Consider the following 16,615-nt stretch of genomic DNA (forward strand, 5'->3'; position numbering starts at 1 on the left):
GTTATTGTTCCTCATGCTTCCACTGAACTTCACTGTTGCAAAAAAAGGACAGAGAGATCACATTTAGAGCGGGAGGGAGAAGCATTGCCTGTAATTACCCCCGTCCCCATGGCTGGCAATCTCTCTCGCATTGCCTCTTTCTACCACCTCTTCCGCCCCCCAAAATTCACCATCGCAGACAATTCCCATCTCTACCCCCATTGTCATGTTTCTGACCCACCCGCCCCTTGAGTGGTTATGTCAACTGCTGGAAAAAATAGTAGTGGTACCTGCCGGAACATCTGACACCCCCAGACGCTGCGCATTATGCCTTTTAGAAATATTTAAATACATGCAAATTGAGAGTTAGCAGCCATAACAAGATTGGCGTCCATGGCCTATAGGCACGACTTTCAATACATTACAACATGAAATGTGTAGTCTAAATATCTATAAACAAAATGCTTAAATCACTGGTTATAATTCTACAGAAAAACACAAACAAAATTATCTTTAACATTCAATATTCATATTTCTAGGCTGACTTATTTCCAAGTTATATTTGCTAAAACAAGGGTGCTCGACTACACTGAAATTGCCTCATTAACCATTTCTCTCAAAATGTGAGGTCAAATGCTTTGTGTTTTTTTTCCCAGAAATATCCAAAATATCTGTACAATCTAAAACCAGTTTTCAGAAAGGACAGAACATTAGAATTTATTTTTATTTTAACATGCAGGAAACCAATCATTTTTGCAGCTTCTATTCATCAGTGTCACATCAAATTACAGAACAGAATATACTGTTTTGCTATATGTGCTAATTCTCCTGTGTTTGTATTAATTTTCTGCAGAATAACCAAGCATGCTACCATCATACTTCTTATTTAACCATATCAATCACAACAATAAATTCACACTGAACATGTTCAGACTGCCCACACCATAACAAGGACAAAGCAAACAGGAGCAAAGGAATCCGCATGAGTCTAAACAATTAAATAGTTCAATCCATTCAAGTGACTTCAGAGTTTACTATCAAGGCCTACCACAAAAATTTATTTTCAAAGAAGAATTATAGGATATTTTTATATGCAGAAAATCCATGCTGATATTCTGCGATAATGTAGTGAAAGCAGTGCCAAAGGCTAAATTGGTTTGCTGTATCTACAGTAAAATCATTTACATTTTGATAAAAAATATTATTTTAAGGTCATTTTGAAACCATGAATACTATTTGAAGTGTACAAACCTATTTCACATGGTAAATTTTACAAATTGTAGTTGACAATTTAAAGGAATTTTTTGTTATTACATTTTCATTCTAAAGTGGCAAGTTTGCTAAACTTGTGTATTTGGGAATTTGATTTATTGTCACATGTATTTGGATACAGTGAAAAGTATTGTTTCTTGCAAGCTGTACAGACAAAGCAAACCATTTATAGAACACATAGGGGAGAAGGAAAGAAGGTACATGTAGTGTTACAGTCATAACTAGGGTGTAGAGAAAGATCAACTTAATATAAGGTGTATCCATTCCAAACTCTGATGGCAGCAGGGAAGAAGGTAGAAAGATCTTATATCAATTTCACTATGATGTCACATAATTGACAATGAACGTTGACATGTTTTGCACCATGTATATTTGGAAAAAGGAGGAGGCTTGATAAACACAGTGATTGTCAGTTTAACAAGTTGGAAATCAAAGCATTAAACATGCATTTTAATTTATAATTGGATCAGTTTCACCTACTGAAGGGAGCTCAAATTTCCATATCAAGGTGTACACATGCTTGGAACAAGAAAAAATTCTGAAGCTTGATTAACAGTTCTGAGAGGATGGAGTGTGCTCAATAAACTTGTCTGACGTGCCATCAAATGCTACCTTAAATCATGAGATACAACAGGACGAGAAACAAATTCACTGTTGCTAAGGTGATGTCATGTGGAAACAATGAAGATGGTACTGGCAGTTCTGTATAAAACAGGTCTTTTGAAAAAAAAATCCACTTCTAAATACAAGGATAACTTGTCAATTCTTGCAAGAAAAAAACTGAACGCTTCAAAATCTAGATTGGAAACATATTGTAAAGAATTTTGGATCTCCATAAAGGAAGGACCAGGAACTAAGTTGATCAAAATAAATTACTGCGGATGCTGTAATCCGAAACAAAAGCAGAAAATACTGGAAAATCTCAGCAGGTCTGACAGCATCTGTGGAGAGAAAACAGAGTTTTGAGTCTGGCTGACTCTTCGTCAGAGCTGATCAACTTCTTTTAACATAGGTCAGGTTAAAAATTGAATGAAGAGACGTTCAATATTAAGGGGGCAATTCGCCCATTCCACTGCACTGCTTTTTTAGCTGGGAGATTCGAGTGGTGGCCAATCTGCGCTGAGTGTCAGGCCTTCAGCATGTCTCCTAGTGCAGGATTTCCAGAGCCATCAGCTCCATGCTGGAAATTGGCGCAGAGCTGATAATATATATGCAGACACTGATATTAATATAACTTAAATATAATTAGCGGGCCTGGGGCCAGGCAGTGCCAGCCTGGGTCTCCTGGCACTACCCAAGGGGCAAAGTGCCAATGCCCAGAGGGCACCTTGACACTGCCCACTGCCATCAGGCAATGCCAAGGCGATAGGTCTCTGTTGGTGATCTCTGGGATCGGTGGGTAGAAAGGGAGGCCAGTGATCAGGGCAGATCATGGGACTGCAGGGTTTGGGGCGGGGGGGTGGGTGAGAGAGGCCCGGCACTGCGGGATTGCAGAGCTCGGAGCTGACAGATCAGCACATGCACAGTGGCCCGCTCAGTGCTATGCTGTCAGTTTCTCCAGAACAATAGACCCTGCTCACTGCTTTTGAGTGATTCATGGTAGTGCACTCTGCAATGCATGAGGCGAAGGAAATTTATTTTTAAGCCCCGCTGAGGGAAAAAAAAGCATGATTTACTCCAGTTTTCATGGGAATTTGACAGAATTTTTTGGAAGAATCACCCCCATGGATTTTTGGTTTAAAAGAAGTTTGAAAGCTGCTTTAATTACTCAGCAATTTTCATTAAACGTATAGCATTTTATTTTTGAAAAGCTGTAGATTGTACCCCAGTTCTGACAATTTCAGAAAGATGTTCTAATCTGATTTAGTGAAATACTGGATAACAACATTCATGATCACATCAGAAGAAAGAATAAAAATAACCACAAAAAATTCGTAAAAACTTCTCCAAAATACAACTGAAGTGTTACAATAGAGACTAATGAATATTGAATAAATGAATAATGGAGATATTTGTATTATGTAATAAATTTATATGTAACCTGTACAGAAAGATTCTTCAAAGGAGCTAGAAATCTCAAAATCTTCAAAACAGAGCAGAACCTACTAGAATCAATCTTGACTACAAAATGTAGTGAGGTACCTATTCTACAGAGCAACAAAGATGCAAATAGTTAAATGTAAATGTGATTATGCTTGGTCAAAGTATTCATTAATATGCAAGATCAGGCAAGGTGTGAACAGGCTGTAATTCTATGACCAGGATGCTCCAACATGCTTTCAATTGACTGAGAGCTTATTACTGAGATGTTTTTAGATTGCCTGTGGGATTTACTACCACAGAAAGTAGGTGAGGCCAAAACTTTGAGCGATTGCAAGAAGAAATTAGGTACAGCTCTTGGGTCTAAAGGGATCAGGATATTGACTTTGATGATCAACCATGATCAAAATGAATGGCGGAGCAGGCTCGAAGGGCTGAATGGCCGATTCCTTCTATTTTCTACCTTTTGTTGACATTTTTGTTTCTCATTTACTGTAGCGCAGCTTCAACGTGACAGCTCTCAAAGCAGCAACAGCTTTGATCAGTGCTGTTCCACCACGTTACATAGGAATGTGGTGTAATAGTACCCAGAAATCCAATCATGGTGCCTTGATAACATGTCCCAATATTTTTATTTGAACTGCCCTCAATTATCTTCTTTCAGTTCACAGTAGAAGACAATTGTACACAGCATACCATTACATATCCTCAAGAAATGCCACAGCCATGTCAGCTGAACATTGATCTCAATCCATGCTAAACAATATGTGCCATGACTCCAGAGTTTGGGATCTTGTCTGATGTTCACAAAGTAGAAGATTTCAAAGTCTTATAAAAGTAACTAATCAGTTACACAAAAGCTTGCACACACCTGCAATAAGAATTTTGGCCATCAATTTGCAAGAATACATCCATTGTGTAAACTGGCCAAAAGTTTTATTAAAAATGGCTCTTTACTTTTTTTGTACAATAACAAATGCGGACATCAAATAAATTCACTGTTTGAAGCTTAATGATAATTTAAAAGCACAGCACAAAAATTGCAATACATTTGCAGTTCTCTTTTACCTTGGAAGTAAATGGACAGTTTAAAGCATAACTATTTACAACCTAACATTCTCAACATCTTCCAGGGACTTGGAGGACTAGCAATTTAACCACTGTAAACACAGATACTACTGCCATTAAACCAAGCATGAAAACCTTACACCTTCTTCCCAGCAAAGCACCCTGGAACTCCCTTTAACAGTCAGGGCACCCAGTCCAGTTGTTTGGCAGTCCTCAAAGCAAGTCACATGACCCCTTTCATATTATCCTAAATTAGAAACACAGCCCCAGTACAATCTTACAAACCTTACCTTTGTACCATCCTTACAATATAACACAGCACAAGCAGCCTGCGTAAGAAGCGTGAAGTAAAGCCTCTAAATACTCCTGAAATTCTACTTGTGATGCTGTTGCTTTTAACCAACCCTTGATCACCTGCTTTATGTTGCTCTCCAGTGAGTCACTAACCCAAGCTCCAATGCTGTTGCCCCTCACTGCTCATAATGACAGACGCGAAGCCAGTAAGAATAAAAACAGAAACATAAGGAAGGAAAGGAGAAAATAAAACAAGAGGACAGTAAGGAGGCTGAGGAAAGGAAAAAAATAAAGACTCATATCTTGTAATGTTAAAAGTTATGTCTTACTAATGCTGATCTGTTACTGATCAAAATTGGCCAAAACTTTCCTGTTAAATTATTTCTGAAGTTACTAAATCATTTCCTAAAACCCTTTAAACGCTTACATAATTTTCTCAATTTTTATTTTAGAATTTCGACATTTCAGATCGTTATCATCCTCATTTCTGTATTACACATGGATAATAATCCAACCCTTAGGACATTTCAGAGTGCTCCACAGGCAATTAAGTACTTTTTAACTTATTGTGCAGAGAACCATGGCAGCCAATTTATGCACAGCAAGCTTACACAAGTAACGATGAACAGATAATCTATTTCAGCTATGCAGATTGAATGACAAATTTTGGTCCTGGAATGATAAACATTGGAGCACTCACTTGCACTTTTGAAAATAATCATAAGATCTTTTATGCCCACCTGAGTGGTAGATGGGCCAGGGTTTAACACCACACCAACACGAGACAATGAAGTAAAGGAAAAGAGCAAGTCTAAAATGTAGCAGAGTGGAGAGTCTCAAATGAAGGGGGAGTTGACAGAGGCTGAAATGAAGGACAGTGCAATTTAAGAAAATACAACATTGGCACTGGGCAAAGTAGTTTCAGTTCTGAACCCACACTTAAGTTCTATGCAGAAACATCCCTAATCAGATTCAATCCACTCACTGATTGCAGCACAAAATTGAACCTACCACTCCAAAATGCTTAACACCTTGAGTATACATAAGCTCATTATAAGCAAAAAACTGCAATAAAACATATTAAAAATGAACAAGAAGCAACATAAACTGCATCACCTAGCTAGCTTCTTTTATAAAATTTAATTGAAATGAATGACTGTTGACCACTTTAACTATTGTAAGTACTCTAACTTTAAAAGCACTTCAAGATTTTGCAGCCAAGGTTTCTGCACTGCCTCACTCCCTGCTGTCAGGCGAGTCTGTCAGAGTACTCCAGTGAACATTTGGATTTATTATCATTTTTTGAACAGTTATTACGTGTTTGTTTCATAATAAGGAGAGATAAGAATGATTATATTGATGGGTGAATGATGATGATTCAAAGTAGTGGCATTGCAACCTATACAGATTAGTAAGAGATGGCAGCTTCTCTCTCCGCCTACATCTGTCCCTCAAAACAACAGAAGTTCAAAGTGTTAATAATAAGCCATGGCTTATTGATGGTGATCAGTAACTGATCAAAACTGGGCAAAACTTCCCTATTAAATTATTTTGAAGTTACTAAATCGTGTCCTAAGAAGTTTTAAATGTTATAATTTTCTTAATTTTTATTTAGTATCTTTTGACATTTCATTAGTTTACATTTTAATATCTGCATTAGAAATCCAAACCAGCCCACTCTAATGCAATTATACTGTCTTAAGAATGCAGAAGGAAATTATTCACTATCCTTAGAAGGCACACTGTCACTAAGTACAGTAGCTCATTTATCATTACATAATTACATGTAGTTCCAATAAAGAATACTATTGCTGTGGCTGACAAAATTTGGTCTTTTTTTGACAATAAGATGATAAACTTTCACCTGTTTTAGGGTAAAGTCACATATCATTTTCTTATTTATTCCATAATTGAAGCTGTTGATAATAATTTCAAGACAAATACTCCTGCTTCAGTCTTCAATGTTGATGTTTGGACAATATGAGATAGAAAGGAAAGGTAAAACAGAAGCACAGACTCGATGTTAATTAATACTGGTTAGCTTAACTCAATTGGTAATACTTGCATCATTGAGTAAGGAAGTTGTGGGTTTCTGCTCCACTCCAACAGCTGGTCAAGACTGACATTCCAGTGAAATACAGTGCGAATGCTCCACTGCTGGAGATAACTGCCTTTGGATTTGGAATTTGAACACAGACTGTCTCTACTAGCTCAGCTGGATGTAAAAGATCAGATGCACTATTCATGATGTCCAAACTAACATTCTTCCTTAAAATACATCAACAGTTGAATAGCTCATCATTCAAGTGTTCTTCTGTCGTGTTGGCTACAAACAGTATGTGCAATTTAAATGTGGTTCATTGCTGCAAATACTTTAGGGCATTATGTGGACTTTTGCTGTTTAAAAGCAAATCTTTTGTCTTTTTATCTTTCACGGTCCTGACCCCCAAACCTTTCTGAATCATATCATGCAGTAGTTCACCTCAAGTTTTTATAAATTAGGTATTAGAAAATATCATTCTGGAAATTGAACCTCGTGTTCTTTATTCATTCACGGTGCCAATGGCATCACCTTTTATCCATCCCTAATTACCATCAGGAAGGTAGCATCTTCTTGAACCACTTTAGTTGTGTGGTATAAGTATATCCATAGTGCTATGTAAGGTGCTGAGTGAGGGAGGAGTAGTGAGTTCCAGGAACTGATGGAACAACAATTCAATTCCAAGTAAGGATAGTGTGTGACTTGAACAAAAATTTTCAAGTGGTGCTTCCATGCACCTGCTGCCTTTGTTCTTCTAGGTGGCAGTGGTCACAAGTTTGGAAGGTGGTGTCAAAGCAGACTTGGCAAATTGTTGTTATGCACCAAGTACACACAGCAGCCATTGTGCATGCGTGATGGGGAGAGTAAATGGTTAGGTCAGTGAATGGAGTAACCGATCAAGCAGGCTGCTTTGTCTTGCATATTGTTGAGCTTTTTGAATGTTGGAGCTGCACTTATCCATGCAGAAGGGAATATTCAACACACCTCCAACCTGTGTCTTTTGTGTCTTGTAGGTGGTGGACAGGCTTTGGGGTGTCAGAAGATGAGTTACTCACTTCAGAATTATCAACCTTTGACCTGTTCTTGGATCCACATAATTCATACAAGTGATTCAGTTAAGTTTCTGATCAATGGTGGCCCCTAGGATGTTAATGGGTCATGATCAGCCGGTGGAATATGTGTAGTCATCCATGGTTCTCTCCTTTTGAGAGATATACTGAAGATTCAAAAGATGGCTGCAAAGGAGAAGTAGCATTTACTGAAATAATATCTGTACTGTCTAATAATGAGGAGAGACTGAAAACAACTAGACAGACTGACTTGAGGCTAAGGGTGTGATGTATAGAATAAACCTTTAGTTTTTCAGTGGGGCACCTTTTGCAGTAAGGCGACCCTATCCAATCTGATAGATCCACCTAAAGACACAGGAGTGGAGCAGTTGCTTTATAGGAAAGCATTAAATGAGATTTGGGTTGTTGCGGTAGATGTATGAGCACAACTGCACTGATCACAGCAAATTTAAGGGATACTAGTGAAAATATAAATCAGGGTACAATAAAAACAAATTCTAACGGGTGGGTAAAAGAAACTAAAGGTACTAACAAATTATGCAGAAAAGGTAAAGAGAAATAGGACTATGTTTACATTCATGAAAGGAATCTAACAAATATAAAGTGTGGCCTGCATCAGTTTCATCATAGAGGCGTAGAGGAATAATTCAAATCAATGGGAAGCATATGTCGAAGGAATAATTTGTTTAGAAAAGATCATATGAGGAGAAATGGAAAAATACAATTTTAGTATTAAGGCACAATAGTGAGATGATTTAAAAAAGCAAAACAAAAACGCAGAGTTACTTTGTGCAGGATTAATAGATGATAATACAGATAAACAATTATTGAGTGTATGTTTTAGATCCCATGCTATAATGAAAGACTCTATCTGGAAATATGTGATGAAAAGTAGCATTTGTAAAGGACCAAGTAAAGATTTTAACTTAACCAGAAAATGTTAGGATGAAAACACAAGTGATATCTAGAGTTAATGGACGACTACTGTGACTCAGTTTGTAAAAAACAGCCTACAGTTTTGCATCGTGATCATGAGTAATACGGCCAATCAAATCTCTAGCAATAAGGTGGATGAGGATTAAGGCTTCAAGGAAAACGGTACAGAATTAAAATAGATCCAAAAGCAAAAAGGTAGAATTATAAAAGTAAGACATTAAAATAACATGAAATAATTCAAATTCAACCTGGCAATAAAAGAAAAGGATATTAATAAAAAATTAATTGAGAACAAGGAACAAAGAACAATACAGCATAAGAACAGGCTTTCGGCTCACCAAGTACATGGCGACACAGATGCCTCTGCATTACCTTCTTGCCTCTACATGGTCCATATCCCTCTGTCCCTGCCCATTCATGTATCTATCCAGATGCCTCTTGAACATTGTTACAGAATCTGCTTCCACCACCACCTCCAGCAGTGCATTCCAGGCATTCACCACCCTTTGTGTGAAAAACTTGCCCCTTGCATCTCTTTTAAACTTTCCCTCTCTCACTTTCAACCTATGCCCCCTGGTAATTCATCCTTCAACCTTGGGAAAAGGGCTGACTATTCACTCTATCCAAACCTGTCAATCTTATAAACCTCAATCAGGTCCCCCTTCATCCTCCGACGGTCCAATGAAAATAATCCAAATTTGTTCTACCTTTCTTCATAGTCCATATCCTCCAAACCAGGCAACATCCTGGTAAATCGCTTTTGCACTCTTTTCAATGCAATCCTCCCGGTAGTGTGGCAAGCAGAATTGTACACAATACTCCAAAAGCGGCCTAAACAAAGTCTTATACAGCTGCAGCATGATTTTCCAATTCCTATACTCAAAGCCCTGACCGAAGAAGGCGAGCATGCCGTATGCCTTCTTGACTACCTTGTCCACCAGAGTTGCCAACTTCGAGGAACTGTACATCTGTACACCTAGATCTCTCAGGATGCCAATATAATTGCTTTAAGAGAGAAAGAAAAATGGAGGTTGCCAACTTAAGATGGGAACTAATAAGGAAATGGCAAAAGGTGCGATGAACATACCAGCTGATCCATCAAGCCTGCCTCTCACCTTATGATGACTTGAGAATTATAACTAAACACTTCCCCACACTTCCAACCTCATCTTAAACGTAGCCTGCAGTAGCTTTTTAAAAAGATTCTTTGCCACAGTTTTTATTAAGGAGGCAACAGTAAAATAAAGACGCAGAATCACTTTTAGTGGATTAATAGATGATAATAGAGATAAGCAATTATTGGGTTTATGGGCAGCACGGTGGCACAGTGGTTAGCATTGCTGCCTCACAGCACCAGGGACCCAGATTCAAGTTCTGGCTTGAGTCATTGCCTATGTGGAGTTTGCACATTCTCCCTGTGTCTGTGTGGGTTTCCTCCGAGGGCTCTGGTTTCCTCCCACAGTCTGAAAGACGTGCTGGTTAGGTGCACTGACCCGAACAGGTGCCGGAATGTGGCGATTAGGGGAATTTCACAGTAACTTCATTGCAGTGTTAATGTAAACCTTACGTGTGACTAATAAATAAATTTTAACTTTGTGCTTTACTTAGATCCATGCTATAATGAAAACCTCTATCTAGAAATATATGATGAAAGGTGGCATTTGTAAAGGACCAAGTACAGTAAAGATTTTAACTAGCTAGAAAATGTTAAGCTATTGAGGACACAAGTTGACCTGGAAGTAAACTCAAGGTTTTGCAGCAGCAAGCTGACATATTATTCATATTATTACTAATATGGCTGTCAAACAGCTGTGCAACCTTAAAAATATATCTCAGGGGACAGTTAAATTGCACCCAAGAATCCTTATGGAACTAAGGGAAGAAACAGCAGGACTGCTTAATATGAACGTTCCAAAAATCATTGAAAACTGGAGAGGCACCTGGAGACTGGGAAAAAATTATGCTGTATTTTTATTTTTATGGTTAGCAAAATCAACCCAGTTACCTACCAACATTAATCAGGAGGTCCATTATGGGTAAATCTATCATAACCCTCCCATCCCTTGTTCCTAATATGCTTGTCTAGCTTCCTCTTAAGTTCATTTCATTTCAACTACTCCTTGTAGTAGGGAGTTCTACATTCTCACCACCCTTCGAGTAAAGGAGTTTCTTCTGAATTCCCTTATGACGACTCCCTTATATTGTCACCTTTAATTATAGTCTTCCCCACTACAGGAAACATTCATTCTGCTATTTCTTTATTCCAATGCTAATTTCTCATCTCTACCTTTGAAGGTCTATCAATTACTTAAGGCATTCTCCTTTTTTATATGCATGTAAAAGCCCTTACTTCCTGTTTTTATATCTAGGTTAAATTACACTTGTATTCTATTTTTCCCTTTTTATCAACTTTTTCATCACCCTTTGCTGGTTTCTAAAACTCACCAATCTTCTTAAAAAGATTTGTTGCCACAGTTTTTATTAAGGAGGCAACAGTAAAATAAAGATGCAGAATCACTTTTGGTGGGATTAATAGATGATAACAGAAGTAAGCAAGTGCAGCCACACCAGAGTTTTGTACAGCTGCAACATGACCTCATGGCTCCAAAACGCAATCCCTCTACCAATAAAAGCTAACACACTGTACGTCTTCTTAACAACCCTACCAACCTGGGTGCCAACTTTCAGGGACCTATGCATAAGGACACCAAGATCTCTCTGCTCATCCACACTACCAAGTAACGTACCATTAGCCCAGTACTCTGTATTCCTGTTACTCCTTCCAAAGTGAATCAGTTCATACTTTTCTGCATTAAACTCCATTTGCCAACTCTCAGCCCAGCTCTGCAGCTTATCTGTGTCCCTCTGTAACCTGCAACATCCTTCCGCACTGTCCACAATTCCACTGACTTTAGTGTCATCCGCAAATTTATTAACCCATCCTTCTATGACCTTATCCAGGTCATTTATCAAAATGACAAACAGCAGTGGCCCCAAAACAGATCCTTGCGGTGCACCACTAGTAACTGAACTCCAAGATGAACATTTCCCATCAACCACGACTCTATCTTCTTACTTTCTGATCCAAACAGCTAAATCACCCTCAATCCCATGCCTCCGTATCTTCTGCAACAGCTTACTGTAGGGAACCTTATCAAACATTTTACTAAAATCCATAATACACCACATCAACTGCCTTATCCTCATCCACCTCTTTGGTCAACTTCTCAAAAAACTCAATAAAGGTTTGTGAGGCACGACCTACCCTTCACAAAACTCGTGTTGACTATCACTAATCAAATTATTCCTTTCTGATGATTATAAATCCTATCTCTTATAATCCTTTCCAAAACTTTGCCCAGAACAGAAGTAAGGCTCACTGGTCTATAATTACCAGGGTTGTCTCTACTCCCTTCTTTAATCAAGGGGTCAACATTTGCTATCCTCCAGTCTTCTGGCACTATTCCTGTAGACAATGACAACCTAAAGATCAAAGCCAAAGGCTCTGCAATCTCCTCCTTGGCCTCCCAGAGAATCCTAGGATAAATCCCATCCGACCCAGGGGACTTATCTATTTTCATACTTTCCAGAATTGCTAACACCTCCTCCTTATGAACCTCAATCCTGTCTAGTCCAATAGCCTGTATCTCAGTATTCTCCTCAACAACATTGTCTTTTTCCTGTGTGAATACTGACAAAAAATATTCATTTAGCACCACTCCTATCTCTTCGGACTCTTCACACTCTGCACAACTTCCCACTACATCCTTGACTGCCCCTAATCTTACCCTAATCATTCTTCTATTCCTGACATACCTAGAGATAGCTTTCAGGGTAATTTTCTGCAATATGTCCTATTATGATCAAAAGACCAGGCTATATTAGATTTAGTAATGAGCCAGATTTAGTTAACACCCTGGGGAAAACAGGATGATCAGAAACAATATAGGAATATCATCACTCTAGGAGAATGTTGCCAGCGGGGCTCAGGGAGGTTGGTTTGTGGGATCTCTTCATTTCACATCTTCTTAAATGATCTGGAATCATGGGTGAATCTAAGTAATAGGCATCCTATAAGTGGGAACAGGAGATCTTTAAATGAAAATCAGATAGATACCTTGCAGAAAGTAATATTTTGTGATACAGTATATAAGAAATCAGACAATCAAAATAAGCTAAACGTAGCACATTTCAATGAAATGGGTAATTCTGAACCTATGGTTGCCAAAGCTTTGCAGGACTGCCTGCCTTTCCTTGCCCTATGTCCAAGTCTGTTGTAAACGAACTCATTCATAAAGATTGATGCCCATGATTCACTTTCAACTTTATTATTGTTGCATTATTCAGCTCAGCCACCATGACAGTAAAAGGCAAACCAGATGCACTTGGTGTTTTTTTGTCTAGAAATTCTTAAGTTCTTAAATGCATTTGTAGGATATTGCTATTATATTGCTTGCATAACTGCCAAGTTTAATCATATATACAACATTTTGGGTGACATAATAAAGGATGAAATAAATATTGGTATAAATCCATGAACTAGTTAAGGAGCTTTTTCTTCAAAAGCAGTTTTGCAACAACAGAAAACTGAAAAACATTTAGATCAAAATGATTCTTTTTCTTTGTCAATATTAAAATTTCAGGCCTTTTCAGCAGAAATGCATGGAAATTTAATCAAAAATGTGGATCAATACAGGAGAAAAACATGAAGAAAAATTAAATTCAAGTTATTTCTAGATCATCAACAAGCAGTTTGAGAATCACCAGAACATTCAAGCATCACAATATTTTCCACTTTCCTTTGATACAGCAATGATCCGTATCACAGGAACCTAAAGTTTAGCCATGATCAGACTACCACTCCCCTGTTAATTGTTATAAAGAATTTGCCAGAAGATGGTAAGTATCAGTCTAAACAGTCTTTCTGAAACATTTGGCTGATCTCATGGAAAGTAATGGATGAAAAATTCAGCTGTTATTCTCTATTCTCAAATAGTCATTTTCTGTGGAGGCCACAAAAAGGGGAAGATACAAAAACTCAAGAACAGCACATAAGCATTCAAAGAAAGTAGCACTGCCCACATTGATAATTCAATTGGGTCAGTCAGCTTTATCTGAATCATCATTTGAAATTCCCTAAAGCCAAGCCAAGTCAAAAATTACAATAAGTAATGATACCATACCTGTTGTACAAGTCTGCTTTTCAGTCACAAAGCCAAAAAAAGTCCCAATTTGACCCCCAGTCTGTGATGAGTGATTATACTCAGGCAAGACTGCAGCAGCAATGCTAGAGTTAACTGGCATTAGCTTTTGGTTAACAAAGGAAAAATAAAGTGTGGCTCAGATACCTAATCTCTGCATAATAATACTCTAATAGAAATGTGCATGTGCACTTCATGTGAAGACAGAATGTGATAGCTTCCCTCACCATCAAGTCTACAACTAAATAATGGTCAAATACTGAATCTAAACTGTCCTATGGAACCAATACGTAATGATAGTTCATGCCTTCAGGTGAGAAGAGGGGATAGGATGGGAGAACACTAGGAATGGGGAGGGGAAAGAACATCTTTATTATCTACTAGAGATTCACTCAGAACAGCAAATGTTTACACTATAAACAATTTGTCTAGAGATTTATACCAATAAGAGATTTGCACCTAAATACTACTGTCTTATTGTTGTATTGTGCAATACTTGTTTTAAAAGCAATGGATGTTCGATGGTGTTACTCCTTGTAAATTGGAAGGTACGCTGTTTACGACCGAAGCATTGTCTAATGTAATGAAAATCTATTATTCTTCTGTCATGGCAGTGTTTAGCTTAACAGGCCTATCCTTTTAAGGCCATGAAATCTCTCCGTAATAAACATCCTGAGATCAATTACAGATTAATTGCTGTTGCTGAGGGAAGTTTGGAGATTGGCGGATGTTTGTAAATTTCTGGCTCTAGATAAGAAGAAACTGAAATATGATGCGAGTCTGAAAGCGTACATATATTTATACACTATTAAAACTTCCGTCGTATTGTCCACAGCTAGTCAAGGACCTAAAATTAATTTTATGATATTTACTGTGGTTCAGCTGTTGGCTGCATATGAACGCTTATTCTTTGATACTACATAGAAATTTTACAAAACGGAATACAACTGGGCGAAAATAAAAATATGACACGCATTAGCATCTAGTTTCATAAATGCAACAAATGTAACATGATTTACCTACTTTACAAAATTTGAAAACAATTTTGCTCACTTTTCCCTCCCATTACTGGTTATTTATAATTTTGTTCCACCACAGGTGGTGAATCTGCAGTATCTGCTTACGGTGCACTCATTTCACCTGTTCAATCTTGTCAGCTCAAAATTATTTTCTCAATTGTTATAGAGCCCCATCATTTCTCTTGAATTTACACCAGTCACCTTTAACAACTCATAAGGTCAACAAAGGACTTTGCACAAATAGAATAGATCATAAAATCCTACCGTGCAGAAGGAAGCCATTCAGCCCATCGAGTCTGCACCGACCACAATCCCACCCAGGCCCTATCCCCGTAAGCCCATGCATTTACCCTAACTAGTCCCTCTGACACTAAGAGGCAATTTATCATGGCCAGTCAACCTAACCTGCGCATTCTTGGATTGTGGGAGGAAACCAGAGCACCCAGAGGAAACTCACACAGACACGAGGAGAATATGAAAACTCCAAACAGACAGTGACCTAAGCCGGAAACTGAACCCAGGTCCCTGGCGCTTTGAGCAGCAGTGCTAACCATCATGCCACTGTGCTTCCAATAAACTAACAAAAACCACGATTCGGCCTATCGGTGACAACAGCTAAATGAGGGCTCATCCGTGATTTGCACTCAGGACCTCTCGCAAACTTGTGAATTTTAACACTCAAAGCGAGAATCATACCCCTAGACACGAGGAGAACATACAAACTCCACACAGTGATCCAAGTCAGGAATCGAATCCGGGTCCCTGGTGCTGTGAGGCAGCAGTGATAACCACTGTGCCGCCTAGTTTAAAATATCTGTGTCGAAAAAGTAATCAAGTTCATTGTGAGCAATTGTCATGTCTGTTGATTCATAAAATGCTTTGAAAAAACACAAGGAGTTGGTTTCTTGGTTTCCTTTTGGTTGCAGATTTCACATCACTACCTTTTACTATTTCGATTTATTTATATTTAATCAATTTAATACCTGCTTAGTAACTTAATGTCTTAATTTTTTATTTGGTCATATTTTGTACACTTCTTTCAAATGTCCCCTCAACATCCTTTGCTCCAGGCACAACCTCAGCTTCTCCAACTTAAACTTTTAGCTAACATCCCCACAGCGTAAAGACTAGACTTATTGGGCGAAATTCCCAATTGCTATTCTTACTTTGACCTGATACCTATACGACTAATAGAATGCAAAAGCATTTGCTCCACTCCAGCAACAATTTAAAGCAAAAGTGATGCAAATCCCTAAGAGAAAATCAACAGCCAATTTCTGCACAGGAAGATCCACTATACAGCAATGAGACAATGACCAGATAATCTGTTCCTGTTTAAAATTTTGGTTACGGAGTAATATTTGGTAAAGGCACTAGAAGAATTCCCTAACATTATTTAAAATAGTGTCATGGAATCTATTACATTAATATGAAGTGGGAGATGGGGCCTTGGTTAACATCTCATCAAGAAAACCACCTTCAACTGTGCAGTATCCTCTCAGTACTGCACTGAAGCACCAATGTACATAATGTGATCACACTTCATAGAAATCATAGAATCCTACAGTGCAGAGGAGGCCATTCAGCCCATCGAGTCCGCACCAACCACAATCCTACTCTGGCCCTATCCCCATAACCCATGCATTTATCCTAGCTAGTTTCCTTGACATTAAGGGGCAATTTAGCATGGCCAAT

The 16,615-nt window shown here is 38.2% G+C and overlaps 1 protein-coding gene across 5 annotated transcripts in view; it reads right to left on the bottom strand.

The window, feature by feature from the left end:
• sik3 (SIK family kinase 3) overlaps nucleotides 1–16,615 on the bottom strand; it is a 281,489-nt gene that overhangs the window by 143,230 nt on the left and 121,644 nt on the right. The gene's annotated exons all lie outside the window — the stretch shown is intronic.

Source organism: Carcharhinus amblyrhynchos, chromosome 29 (genome assembly GCF_965287045.1).
Source record: "Carcharhinus amblyrhynchos chromosome 29, sCarAmb.v2.hapA, whole genome shotgun sequence".
NCBI lineage: Eukaryota > Metazoa > Chordata > Chondrichthyes > Carcharhiniformes > Carcharhinidae > Carcharhinus > Carcharhinus amblyrhynchos.